The sequence below is a fragment of the Arachis duranensis genome, chromosome 6, assembly GCF_000817695.3.
Source record: "Arachis duranensis cultivar V14167 chromosome 6, aradu.V14167.gnm2.J7QH, whole genome shotgun sequence".
NCBI classification, from domain to species: domain Eukaryota; kingdom Viridiplantae; phylum Streptophyta; class Magnoliopsida; order Fabales; family Fabaceae; genus Arachis; species Arachis duranensis.
In genome coordinates, this window is record NC_029777.3 from 37827844 (window position 1) to 37838554 (window position 10711).

Genomic DNA, 10711 nt, shown 5'->3' on the forward strand with positions numbered 1-10711 from the left:
CTAGGACTTATGGACTTGGGTTGATATAGCTCACTTGACTCTCCTTTACTATTAGTTAGAGGATGACTTAGTGGGATTGATCCTTGCAATTATTATGTTGTGGTTAGCAATAAGGATAGAGATCCTTGATTGCCAATTCTTGCCAAGACCGCTTTTATTATTAGAATTTCATTGTCATTTACTTTTCTTGTTTCTTATCCAAAACCCCAAAATATACAATCCATAACCAATAACAAGAAGACTACTTGCAATTCCTTTGAGAGACGACCTGAGGTTTAAATACTTTGGTTATTAGGATTATTAGGGGTTTGTACTTGTGACAAACAAATTTTTGTATGAAAGGATTATTGTTGGTTTGGAAACTATACTTTACAACCAGATTTCATTAGTGAAATTCTAAGCCGGCAAAAATCCACTCATCACACCACCGTCACCTCCATCCTTTCGGTCAGATTCTAACTGTAGTGGCAATGGCTCCTGACGGTTTCAGCAACTGCAACGGCAGTGAGGGAAACTACCACACTTTCCTCTTTTCTCCATCACGTCCCCTCTCTCTCTCTTCAGGTTTGCCGGCAACGGCAGTGGCTTCTAGTGGCGACGGGAGCATCCGCAACAGTGTCGGTCTCAAAGAGCGGCAGCGACGACAGAGCACAAATGGCGATAGTGACGGGAGGCATGGTAGTGTCTTCTTCCTTCTGCTCTTGGCTCCCGCTCGTCTCTCTCTCTCTCCCTTGGCTACTTCTGCAAATGCTCTCTCACAAAGGTCTAATGACGCGACGGCAGAAGCGAGACATAGCTTCGCGGTCTCCCCCCTACTCTTCTCCCTTGGCTCTCCCTTCCTCTACATGCTCCCTCTTCTCTCTTTCCTTTTCTTTCTTCTTTTCTTTTTCGTTAGGTGTGTGTTGCGAATGGGTGGGATGGTGGTTAGTGTAACATCCTAACTATCAAAATGTCACGCTTCCGGCTGTGCCACTCTGATAGCTCGAGTATTACAACGATTCTTATAATATTTAATACTAAAATATGAGCCTATTCAAAACTTAAAAACCGCATAACCTTTCATAAACACTTTTTCGAGAAAACATAAACATACATGTACATACAAACCAGATACAATATCATACATATCATAATTACCTATCCCTCTTACAAACTTAATAAAGATAAAGGCGAGGGAAAAATAATAGCTAAGATAATACAAAAATACCGAATAAACAGAAAGTAAACATAACTATTCTAAAGCTCCGTCGTCCATATCTTGAAAGGGAATAATCTGTAAGGGAGTGAGAACGTCGTCCTCGCTTGTTCTCACTATAAGATTACAGAAATTGCTATAACAAGATACGTAAAATAAAAATTATTCTTAGAGTACAGTGATCATCGCTCGTCTTATGAGTCTTTCCAAAAATGTTGAGTACACATTAGAAATCCAGAAAATCCCTTTTTGAAGACTTGGTAAATTTCTCAAATAATTTAAAACAAAACATTTTTCCTTTCTTGTAAAATCTGAAAAAATTTTCCTAGACAGTATGAATGACTAACATGTCCTAAACATAGGTTCAATTAAGTCTATGCTGTAAGGGTTTGATTTTTCATGCTTTTCTAGACCACAACCATGAAAGCAGTTACCTACGTGGTAAAAATGACCATCCCGTTCCAAGCATAGGTTCATTAAGTCTATGCTGAACATTCAACATGGCTCCCGGCCTAAACAACTCAATCATCAACCAATTCATCACAAACTAACCAATCAAACACAATCACAAATAATGTAGTTCAAACACAATGAATAGCAATTACAACAATTATAGCAGTTAGCAATTAACATAAGTATTCACATAGGTAAACCAATTACAATATGCACACCCAAACAATGTCACATAAATGTAAATGATGAATGTCTGCCCTACTAGCTGTGATATCACATTGTCGGTTCAACTGCCAACCCGACACATCTCCATGGAGATGTTGCCCTTCGGAATCGTGGTGTGGGAACCCCCGAGATATAGTGCTCGGATCACTATCCAGGGTTTTATGCCTGTACGCTCTAATGATCCGAATAGGATGCGAGGGGGATCTATTGCCACCGACCTCACATCTAAGCGCAAGCGGGATGAACCACTGCCCTTACGCAGCCGCCGCTACCTCGACATGCAGGATCCAACCACAGCCCTTACCGGGCGCATAGCGTCTCATAATCTCAATATAAAATAGTAGTCCGGTGGTTTTTTAGAAACATTTTCAACAATTCTATCAGGCTCAATATCTTACTCCAAAATCATTCTTGGCCTATTTACTTTAAAATAACAACCGTATTCAATTCACATCTGCCAAGAATCACTTTTCAAAACGGAGCCACTCTCCACTTCTAAATCAGGATTTTGTCATAAAAATCCTCAGCGGAGTCTCAAGACTTCAAGGGAGAATAACCTAACTCATTTCTTAAATTCATTGAAAACCTCTGAAACCTTAACTTCTTGATTTAAATAAATAAAATTGAATTTAATCCAAAACCAAATCATGTGTTCAAATATTCTGAACCAATTTAAAAACCAACTTACTTAAACCAGAATCAAGTCATTTAAACCGAAAACTAATTTCAGTTTCATTCTTAAATCTATTTCCAAAGGCTCGGGAATTGAATCAGTTTTACTAAGTCAAAGTGTCCTAAAATACTTCAAACTTTTCTTAAAACGTCGTAAGGTTAAATTAGTTAATCAAAATCCAAGTTCCTTTTAAATCCATTAAAACCCCTTCAAATTTGCTTATTTAATCAACTTCCAAAACGTAATTATTTTCATCTTTAAATTGACTTTTAAACCTAATTCTTTTCTAAAATAGTTTACATTCAAAATATAACAATTTTCATAATAAAAGAGTTCAAACCTGTTTCATATATCTATAATTCAACTCAAGGCATAATTCATTCATTTTTAAAAACTCCATTTCAAATAAAGTCTCAGATTTTATAAAAATTTCGGCAGCATCTCCCCTAAAACTTGGACTTTGCCACCCTTTCCGGGTCCCAACAAAACCAATCATCAACTCTTTCCAACAGGTTTAAGACAAAATCAGTTTCCAATAAAACAAAAACTCAACTTTCAGATTATGAAAAATCATTCAAATCAACCAATCCAGAAATCTCTAATTTATCAAAATCAGACATTGTTTCAATCAAACAGGCAACCATATTCATTCAAGATAAAATCATACAATTCATAAGACTCACATAACCACCAGAAATAAATTTTGCATAGCATATCTATTTATAACAATTTCTAATTTAAATAAAATTAGTTTGTATAAAACGCCCCTACCTTGACTCCTCGAAACCATAACTCAAAAGCATCAACTAAATTCTTTCTTCTCAACCCGGAACCAACGACAACCACAACTCAGCCCCTGCTCACTTTTGCAGCACTTACAGCAACTTAAAAGCAGTATACAACGCTCAGGACACGACCCTACGTTACCAGGACCTCAGAGTTTATAACCAAACATAACAGAATCCTAAAGCAGGGTTTTCTAAAACATGAATATGCTTACCACAACAAGGGAATAGTAACTACATCAAGTTGCGACAGCTCCGATGGTGGTTCTAGCAACACCCACGCCACCCCCGGTGAGCAGAACGGTGGAAGCAACGATGCAGCCGCTCGGAATGGCAAGCAACGGCAACGGACAACACTAGTGGTGGTGCACAGCAGCTCCGGGGTGGTTTCAGCAGTGGCAACTCATGATATCTCCTAGTACAAACAGCCTTAGTACAACTCTCATGGTAGAGGTGAACTTTAACAGATAAGGAAGCTGGAGACAGTTTAGCACTTACCAAACGACGCCGTTTTTAGTGGCGGTTTCCAGCGGCCGCAAAAGCGGTGTGGAGCTCCAGCGGCAGAGGCTCGGCCATACGCTTAGGCAGCGGCAGATCTGGCAGCGACGGCTCCACAACGGCGATGCAAGCTTCGACGGCGACGGTAGCTCTGCGACAACTCCCTCATGCACGCCCTCTATTCGTGACTCAAATGGCGGCAGCAGCATCCATGAACAGCAGCAGGCAGATCGGCGAGGGTAGCTTCCTTTCAGCAGTGGCCGTGGGACGCGAATGGCCTCCCTCTCCTCGTAGACTCTCTCTCTCTCCACGACTCTGCTTCGACGGCGACTCTAGTGGCGATGGCGACAAGGCTCGGCGGCTGTGGCGCGTGATGGCGGCGCGGATAGCTCCTCCCCCGGCGCTCTCTTCCTCTCTCTCGGATCCCCCTCTGCTCTCATTCCTTTCTTTAATTGCATTTGTTCTTCCTTCTTTCTGTCATGGTGAAGGAACTACGTGTGTGGGTGTGCTCGCTATTGGAAGGGAGGGCTGCAGCTGTTGTGTTGCAAGTTGCTGAGGGAAAGAAGAAAGGTGGCGGCTGCTGGGTGTGGGATTAGGGTTTTATTTTTGAAACTTAGGGTTAGTGTTAAGCTAGGGGTAGTTTAGGTAATTTCAAATAGAAGTAGGGATAATATAGTAATTGAAACCCCAATTAAATCCAACACTAATTGTATATAGAAAATACTATTTGCTCATCAATTTTACAAATTATTTTCAATAAAATGTCTAAATCAAATAATTAGAAATAATATAATTAAATCCTTTATTTTCCCAAACAGTAGTATCAATATTTTAAAATATTAATTATTTAGTCCAAATCATATAAAAATCCTTATTATTTCACAACTACCAACTTTACCATTTAAATATATAAAATAACTCAGTAATTATAAAATTAGATAAAATCTTAAATTAAATAGCCCAAACTCATTATTTTTGGATTTCTAGAACTTTAAGTTGTAAAAAGAAAATTAATCCATAATTATAGAGTTTGGATGAAAACCTTAATTTATTTCAAATCTAATTAATCAAAACTACCTTTAATTACCTTCAATAAGATAATTTATGAAATTAAAACTGTAAATAATTATATGGTCTGAGATTAGTTCAAAATATGACTTTTCAAAAGTCTTGGGTCTTACATTCCACCCACATTATAAAAAATTTCGTCCTCGAAAATTAAAATAATAAATAAGATAATACATAGCCTTAAATACCTTTTAGAAAAGTAAGAGATCTTAACACATATATATACATAAGTTTAAATACCTGATATCCATAAGATTTAGAATAATGGTGAAATATAGTGCAAGGCAGAAGATAAAGATAGGCTTAATGCAAAAAGGTTATGTAGTTTCAAAAATTTTACAAAAGCTTGGAGAAATAATATAGGATACAAGTCAAGATAGGCGTTTACAAAACAAAGCTATAGTTAAGGTGGCAAAAGGCTACAAGGCAAGTTGGTATTGAAACAATGGATAGAATGTTCCCTCGTAGCTCTCTTACCCATTCGAAACATCAACTTTCCAACTCCATCCATCACTTCACAACTCCATAATCGGTCACAAACCTAACATCCACAGACTCTTCCACGAGAAACAAAACTCCCACAACTTCTCATAACGTCGCACACTTGCCACTTCACCTTCTGTATCCACAAACAGGTCTTAAAGAACTAACGCATTGTATTACTATACCAAAAGATCACACGTGACATCAAACCAAGTCTCGAGTTTACTCAGAAAGATAAAAGACTTTGAAAAAGAAGGACAAATAGCAAGGATAATCTCCGCAAGAGTTTTTTTTTTTGAAAGAACTGCTGAATCTACAAGTAAACAAGGGTGTACAATCGATGAAGAGTATTGGAAAGAAATTTAGTTTAACAACCTCAAGGATGACTCCTGAATCAGAGATAACTGATAGGAACACAAAAAGGATAAGCAAGGCAATAGTTTGGAACTAAATCAAGCAGTTAACAAGTATAAAATCATAGAAGAAGGTTAACTAAAGCTAATGTTGACACTCTCAAGGTTTAAAATTTATGATTAAGTACACATAATACATTTGAATATAAAGAATGAAAAACTGAAAGAAGATCACCTCATGTGCTAAAAGAAAGGTATGTAACTTGCATTTCACAAAAGGGTGACAGAAACATATCTCAAGACTGCAATATGGTTAAAAGAAAACTAAATTGCATTTTATCCAATTAGTTTCCAAGTAAAAGGCAGGATATGTGAGGTTTGAAAAATGAAAGTCAATTGGGTTAAGGCCAAAACAATTTTTCAAAAATCCTGAAAGACATTTAGGTACTCAATCAGATAAAGGTATACACTGATATTGTGGCAAGGTTGTAAGAAAATCAAATGTTTGTTCAAGAATCCTCAATGTTTATATTCAAACAACCGTGTATAAAAATTTTTAGCAAATATGGAACAAGTTAAACTCTATTTAGAAAAGGAGACTCTGAGGTAAAAATTTGCTTATCAGTCGGTTTTAAAACTTTATTTAAACTAGTGCATGCCAACTTCAAAACAACTTTGTCAATTTAAAGAATAACTATGGATGCAATTTAAGCGAGAAGAATTGATTTAGATTTCTTAAGAGAATCTAAAACTTTTTTCAAAAGTTCACATCAAAACTCTAAGAATACACTTGAAATTGCCATCACATAAGAACATTCAAGAATATTTAAGATGTACTTAAAAAGAAATCAGACCAAACAAGAAAGGTTCTTAAATCAAGGGAGTTCAAACAAGATCCATGAAGCATGGGACACCAAACAAGCTTTCCATTGGTCCAAAAGAATGCAACACTCGTTAGGAAAGACAACTCAATCAATAGTGAAGTTTCAAAAAGGAACCTCTGACTAAAGAAGGACAATTAAGAGGACAAACAACACACTAGATAGAAACAAATTCAAGCTAACGTAGAGGAGTATGAAATTCACAAGAGAAGGAAAACTGAGACTACTGGTGGTGTTCATAAAAGAAAAGATTAGTTAAAAACAAAATCAAGTATCACAACCATAGAAACAAAAGCTTAAAGGATTAGCCCATGCTTGAGAGGAAAGGTATGAACCTAATATTTTCAAAGGAACAACAAATGCGTAAATAATGTATCATGCTAATTTAAAGTCAATTTGTCAAACAAAAACTAACTGGAATAAAAGCGAAAAGCCTTTCCTTTAAGAATTTAAAAATACCTAAGTGCATAATCAAATAGAGTTACGTATAGAAACCGTAATGAAATTATTTTGAAAAGTCGAATTGTACTTAAAGTAAGTGTAGTTCCGTAAACCAGTAAAAGAACATGCGAGGTATTAGAAATAAATAGTTTTTAAATTGCATAAGGAATTTTCAAAGTTTTATATAGATAGGTGTATATCAAATCAAAAGCGATTTTATAAAAGTTTAAAAATTGGTTATAAATATAGTTAATTAAGAGAAAAACTGAATCACCATTTCTTTAAAAAGACTATGTGGAAGGACATAAAAAGGCACACTGCATCAAGACAAATTCAAAGTCATGTCGAAAAATTACAAGGATCAAGAAAAGAGTTCAAACAGAGAAAGGCAGATACATCAAGAAATTCAAATCGGCATATGCAATTTAGGATGAAAGAAGAATGCATATGAACAGAAAAATAGGATTGAAAATACCAAACTGCTTCCCAAAAGAAATGGCAACAAGAACATCAAGATAGGTTAAGAAACAATAAGTCACATGACATCCAACAGAATCCAAAGCACATAACTGAGTAACCACGAGAAATCGTATCTGACATTCACAAAACCCGCGATTCACTTTTCTATTACTCGTATATCGTCTATGACAACCCGTTAGTGCTCTCATATACATAATTCACTAGTATTGAGCCGGAAAAACTTAATATCAGGAATTACGTAATGCAAGACTAATGGCATTAATCAATAGACCGTCATGTGCATAAAGCTCTAATTCTCGTCATTCGACAAGACCTAGTACATGACAAATGCTCAGAGTATGCAATTGAAGCATAGTCGGTCCATTCCTCAGGCTCTACAGGAAAGACCGCTCTGATACCAAAAATGTAACACCCTAACTATCAAAATGTCACGCTTCCGGCTGTGCCACTCTGATAGCTCGAGTATTACAACGATTCTTATAAAATTTAATACTAAAATATGAGCCTGTTTAAAACTTAAAAACCACATAACCTTTCATAAACACCTTTTCGTGAAAACATAAACATACATGTACATACAAACAAGATACAATACCTTAAACTTAATAAAGATAAAGGCGAGGAAAAAATAATAGCTAAGATAATACAAAAATACTGAATAAACAGAAAGTAAACATAACTCTTTTGAAGCTCCGTCGTCCATATCCTGAAAGGGAATAATCTGTAGGGGAGTGAGAACATCGTCCTCGCTTGTTCTCTCTATAGGATTACAGAAATCGCTATAACAAGATACGTAAAATAAAACTTATTCTTAGAGTATAGTGATCATTGCTCGTCTTATGAGTCTTTCCAAAAACGTTGGGTACACATTAGAAATCCAGAAAATTCCTTTTTGAAGACTTGGTAAATTTCTCAAATAATTTAAAACAAAACCTTTTTCCTTTCTTGTAAAATCTGAAAAGTTTTTCCTAGACAATATGAATGACCAACATGTCCCAAACATAGGTTCAATTAAGTCTATGCTGTAAGAGTTTGATTTTTCATACTTTTCTAGGCCACAACCATGAAAGCAATTACCTACGCGGTAAAAATGACCATCCCGTTCCAAGCAAAGGTTCATTAAGTCTATGCTGAACCGGTCAGATACTTTATACAAAACTAGAACTCAATATACCAATTACGGCCTCAAGCCCATCCAATCCAACACGGCCCCCGGCCCAAACAACTCAATCATCAACCAATTCATCACAAACCAACCAATCAAAGACAATCACAAATAATGTAGTTCAAACACAATCAATAGCAATTACAACAATTATAGCAGTTAGCAATTAACATAAGTATTCACATAGGTAAACTAATTACAATATGCACACCCAAACAATGTCACATAAATGTAAATGATGAATGTCTGCCCTACTGGCTGTGATATCACATTATCGGTTCAACTGCCAACCCGACACATCTCCATGGAGATGTTGCCCATCAGAATCGTGGTGTGGGAACCCCCGAGATATAGTGCTCGAATCACTATCCAAGGTTTTGCGCCTGTGCGCTCTGATGATCCGAAGGGATGCGAGCGGGATCTATTGCCACCGACCTCACATCTAAGCGCAAGTGGGACGAACTACCGCCCTTACATCGCCGCTGCTACCTCGACAGGCGGGATCCAACCACAGCCCCTGCCGGGCGCATAGCGTCTCATAATCTCAATATAAAACAGTAGTCTAGTGGTTTTTAAGAAACATTTTCAACACATCAATCAGGCTCAATATCTTACTTCAAAATCATTCTTGGCCCATTTACTTTTAAATAACAACGGTATTCAATTCACATCTGCCAATAATCACTTTTCAAAATGGAGCCACTCTCCACTTCTTTCCAACACTTCCAAACAATCTCAAAACCATGCCAATTTCAAAATTATCTTTCGAAAGACTCAAAGTCATTCATTTCTAAATCAGGATTTGGTCATAAAATTCCTGAGCGGAGTCTCAAGACTTTAGAGGAAAATAACCTAACTCATTTCTTAAATTCATTGAAAAACTCCGAAACCTTAACTTCTTGATTTAAATAAATAAAATTGAATTTAAACCAAAACCAAATCGTGTGTCCAAATATTCCGAACCAATTTAAAAACCAACTTACATAGACCATATTCAAGTCATTTAAACCGAAAACCAATTTCAGTTTCATTCTTAAATCTGTTTCCAAAGGCTCGGGAATTGTATCAGTTTTACTAAGTCAAAGTGTCCTAAAATACTTCAAACTTTTCTTAAAACGTCGTAAGGTTTAATTAGTTAATCAAAATCCAAGTTCCTTTTAAATCCATTAAAACTCCTTCAAATTTGCTTATTTAATCAACTTCCAAAACATAATTATTTTCATCTTTAAATTGACTTTAAAACCTAATTCTTTTGTAAAATAGTTTAAATTCGAATATAACAATTTTCTTAATAAAAGAGTTCAAACCTATTTCATATATCCATAATTCAATTTAAGGCATAATTCATTCTTTTTTAAAAACTTCGTTTCAAATAAAGTCTCGGATTTTATAAAAATTTCGGCAGCATCTCCCCTAAAGATAAGATTTTCTTCTAATATATGTGATTTTTTACAATAGAAAAATAAAAATTAAGGAATAAATTTTGTATGTTTTTAATAAATTAAAGTAATATTAATGGTCATATAATTGATCATGGACATATAACTATTAGGTAATAAATTTCAAAAATTATTAATAGAAATCTTGGATTTGATGATTAAAAAAAAAAGAAATGTAGGAGATGAATAAAAATAAAAAATGTAAAATGTAAAGATTTAAAATTAAGGAAATTAAGAAGAATTTTTAGTAAATAATTCAAACAATAACGTGATAATAAACTAAATCAATATATATATTTGATTTAAATCAAATAACATATATTAGTTATAATTAATGAATTCAAATGAATCAATCAAATTAAATCAAAAGTTATCTCCAATAATTAATCAAATCAATTAGTTAATATAAATAATTAGTATAATTAATTTAGTTTAATAAATTAAAAAATACCTCTAAGACATAAGTTCTATTACTAATATTAAATAATTTGATATTTATTCAATTAATTAAATAATTGATTAATTATAATAATTAATACATTTAATAACATAAAACCAATTAAATAAAAATA